Source organism: Hipposideros armiger, unplaced genomic scaffold (assembly GCF_001890085.2).
Source record: "Hipposideros armiger isolate ML-2016 unplaced genomic scaffold, ASM189008v1 scaffold_136, whole genome shotgun sequence".
Classification (NCBI taxonomy): domain Eukaryota; kingdom Metazoa; phylum Chordata; class Mammalia; order Chiroptera; family Hipposideridae; genus Hipposideros; species Hipposideros armiger.
In genome coordinates, this window is record NW_017731486.1 from 2,824,764 (window position 1) to 2,828,881 (window position 4,118).

The following is a 4,118-nucleotide window of genomic DNA, read 5'->3' on the forward strand; positions in this document are numbered from 1 at the left end:
TCAACTGTAAGTATTTTTTTTATTTTGGGGGTCAGTCAACAATACCCATCAATCTCTCAAAACTTAATTAATAAAACAAAAAGGGGGAGACTATAGGTATTTCTTGGGTGCCAAGGATACCAACCTTAACTAAATCCATTTTTCAAATTTTCACAGTTTTTAAATTCTTTACAACGTCTTTATAATGGACAGTTTTATCTAACAAGGACTAGATTCAGTCCTTGTGTGGGGGAAGGAATGTCTATGTTTCTTCCTAGGAATGCAGGACGAAGGAGAAAAGGACATACTCACAACACGACACTCACCTATGTATAAACATTAAAATCCTAACCTGTGCCAATCTAAGGCCTTGATAAAATGGAAGGACCTGTTAACCGGTACCTGAAAAGAACTGGATATATTATTAACACAGGGGAGAGGGTATGCTTGTATATTTCCACAGGACACAGACACTCCAATTTGGATTCCAGATCGTTTGATCCGGCCTTGTGTCTCGTCACCCACTGCTACTGCCTCCTTTCCACCCGAGCCCACCTGCATGCAGTACAGCACCTCAGACCACTGATGCCCACCTCGTCTCCTTCGTTTGGGACTGAGCCTCTTGCTCAGCCATTCCCACACTCTACTCCACATCCCATGACTATATGTATATATAATTATATAGTTGTTACTTTTTACCACCCCCCCTTTCTGGAACTCCTAATGTGTATTATGCAAAAGCCTATGTTACAGCACCTTATGTTTTTCTTATGATTACTCGTCATAGTATTTTTAATGTAATTCATAATAATTCTCTGTTCAATGTTTCATGTACAAAATGTATTATCCCCTACCTATGTATCCCCTACCACAAATCTTGTTACATTACTTATTGTACAACAACCTCCATAGTTGGATGCAGCTCTAGCTGCGGAGACATTTTTAAAGAGTCTTAAGAGATCTCTGCCATCCCTAGGATCATTTACTCAATTGGCAACTTCACTTTTAGTTATTGACGCTTGTGTTCTCTTGCTGTTATGCCTTTTACCTATACTCATTAAGAAAGTATTGTCTAGTTTTCTGGATGTGCGATCCAAGCTGCATGAGCTAAAGCTTAGAACTCAGGCGTAGGCAGCGCATGGCATCCACACCTGTCTTCCCCAGAGCGAGGGCTGGTTAGCCAATGACAGGTAAGATCTGCTCTAGCCCATCCAACCTAAGACAGGCCCTGGTCGCCAGAGGACCAGCTGCCCATGACGGGTAAGGATGGAACCTAGAAAGGACGCCTAAGACAGGCACAGTCACTTGCTCTCTCCTTGGGTAGAGGTGAGCTTTAATAAATAAAAAAGGGGGAGATGTTGGGAGCCATGAGAGCTGTTTGCCTCATGAGAGCTGCTGAGAGCTGCCTGCCACTTGCTGCAGCCTTGAGAGCTGCTTGCTACTAGATACTTTCTGCAGCCTAAGCAAATGCCTGTGCAGATCCTCATAGTCTGGTAAGAACAGCAAGTTCTTGAGAACAAGGAACCAGGCACAGTTACAGCCTTGAGAATGAATACTTAGTATAACTGCTTAGCTAGCAGGAGATGCTGCTTATCTAACAGGGACAGAACAGGGACAGAGGATGATATTGTTAATTGTATGATCTGATGCTCTGTACGCACGTAGTGCCTCCCTTAAATATGCTATGTGAAATAATCTCGGGGCTTCAGTATTTACTGGAGTCCTCCCAGTAACTCTCTCTTCTGTCTCTTTTTTCAATCCTAATGNAGAAATGTCTCTTCATATCCTCTGCCCATTTTTTAATTGGGTTGTTTGTTTTTTTTGGTGTTGAGTTGAATGAGTGTTTTATAAATTTTGGATATGAACCCCTTATCAGACTTATCGTTGGCAAATTCTTCTCCCATTCAGTAGGTAGCCTTTTGCGGTAAAAAAACTTTTGTTTGATGTAATCCTGTGTTTATTTTTTCTTTTATTTCCCTTGCCTGAGGAAATATATCAGTAAAAACATTACTCAGGGTTATGTCTACAAATTTACTCCCGATGTTTTCTCTAGGAGTTTTATGGTTTCAGGTCTTACATTTAAGTCTTTAATCTATTTCGAATTTGTTCTCATATATGGTATAAGTAGGTGGTCCATTTTCATTTTTTTTTTTTTAGCTGAGCCTCCTGCCACCTGTTGGCAGCTCAGCAGCAGTCAGCTCAGGCCGAGACTTGAACCACTGTTGCTCAGATCTCACAGTCCTCAGGGAGCTATCTTAACCAAAGGAGCCACTTGGCCGGCCTCTCCATTTTCATTTTTTTGCATGTGTCAGTCCAATTTTCCCAGCACCATTTATTAAATAGACTATCTTTACCCCAATGTAAATTCTTGCTTTTGTTGTCATATACTGACTGTCCGTATATGCATGGATTTATTTTTGGGCTCTCTCTTCTGTTCCACTGATCTATGTGTCTGTTTTTATGCCAGTACAATACTGCTTTGATTAATATAGGCATGTAGTGTGATTTGATGTCGTGTAGCGAGATACCTCCCACTTTGTTCTTATTTCTGAAGATTGCTGTGGTTCTTTGGGGTCTTTTATGGTTCTATATAAATTTTAGAATTATGTGTTCTATTTCAGGGAAAACTGTCCTTGGTAGTTTGATAGGAATTGTGTTGTATCTATATATTGCCTTAGGTAGTATTGACATTTTAACTCTATTAATTATTCCTATCCATGAACATCGTATGTATTTTGTTTTCTTTTTTTTAATTTATTTTCATTATGAAATACACACTTTTTAGAATTAGTTTCAGCTGTACAACACAGTGCAATAGTTACACATTTTACCCCTCAAAGTGACAACCCCCTCCCCCAATCCACCACCCCACTTCCCCCCAATATCATACATATATATTACAAATCCCTTGACTCCACTCCCACACTATACTCCACGTCCCATGACTATAAATATATATATAGATGTTGGGAGCCATGAGAGCTGTTTGCCTCATGAGAGCTGCTGAGAGCTGCCTGCCACTTGCTGCAGCCTTGAGAGCTGCTTGCTACTAGATACTTTCTGCAGCCTAAGCAAATGCCTGTGCAGATCCTCATAGTCTGGTAAGAACAGCAAGTTCTTGAGAACAAGGAACCAGGCACAGTTACAGCCTTGAGAATGAATACTTAGTATAACTGCTTAGCTAGCAGGAGATGCTGCTTATCTAACAGGGACAGAACAGGGACAGAGGATGATATTGTCAATTGTATGATCTGATGCTCTGTACGCACGTAGTGCCTCCCTTAAATATGCTATGTGAAATAATCTCGGGGCTTCAGTATTTACTGGAGTCCTCCCAGTAACTCTCTCTTCTGTCTCTTTTTTCAATCCTAATGACCCCCTCTCAGGACTGTTCGAGATATCGGCTGGCTCAGATAACCTGGCGCCTGAGCAGGGACCTGAGTACGGGGGATAACGTGAAGGAGCCACGGTGGAAACTGTGGGACGCGCATGGGAAGTAAGGTTTGCGATGAGTCAAAGCCTCTACCGGGAGTCAGAACAAGTTAGATATGGGACAAAGAAATAGTTGACTGTTGTTTGTGCAAATGTTAAAGAATATGTTAAAAGCTTGAGGAGCTAAGGTTGGCCTCCACCAAATAGATCGTTTTTTAGATTTTATTGAAGAACTATGCCCTTGGTTTCCTAAAGAAGGGACCTTAGATGTAGATATATGGAAAAGAGTAGGTGAATGCATTCAAACTTGCTATGAGACCTCCGGTCCAAGCAAGGTGCCCATAGATGTATATAGCTTGTGGATTCTCATTAAGAATAGTTTAGACCCCCGCCCTGAGGGGGCCAAAGAGAGCTCTCATATAGAACAGCCTGAAAGTAAATTTCCCTCTGCGCTGCCGCTTTTGCTGGCGCCACCTGAAATCCCTAAGCCTGAAACTTTAGAAGAAGATGGCTCCCCCTTGGATCCGGGGGGAATGGATGAGCTTGAGGAGGAAGAGGCCCGATATCACAAGGATGACTTTATGAAAGTTGTAGGGGTCGCACAGGAAAGTAAATTATAAAAAAGGAAATGCAGCCACGGAGCCAGAGAAAACTGAAAGTATAACTCCCTCCGCTCCTCCCCAAGATTTCTCTAACTCTCAGTAACT

At 41.8% G+C, this 4,118-nt stretch overlaps 1 protein-coding gene and 1 long non-coding RNA gene across 6 annotated transcripts in view; one reads left to right on the forward strand and one right to left on the reverse strand.

The window, feature by feature from the left end:
* PTPRM (protein tyrosine phosphatase receptor type M) overlaps nucleotides 1-4,118 on the reverse strand; it is a 672,175-nt gene that overhangs the window by 330,794 nt on the left and 337,263 nt on the right. The gene's annotated exons all lie outside the window — the stretch shown is intronic.
* LOC109386621 (uncharacterized) lies at nucleotides 1,432-4,063 on the forward strand. Its single transcript, XR_002124813.1, has 2 exons — nucleotides 1,432-1,472; nucleotides 3,366-4,063. It is a non-coding gene; the product is annotated as an uncharacterized LOC109386621 (long non-coding RNA).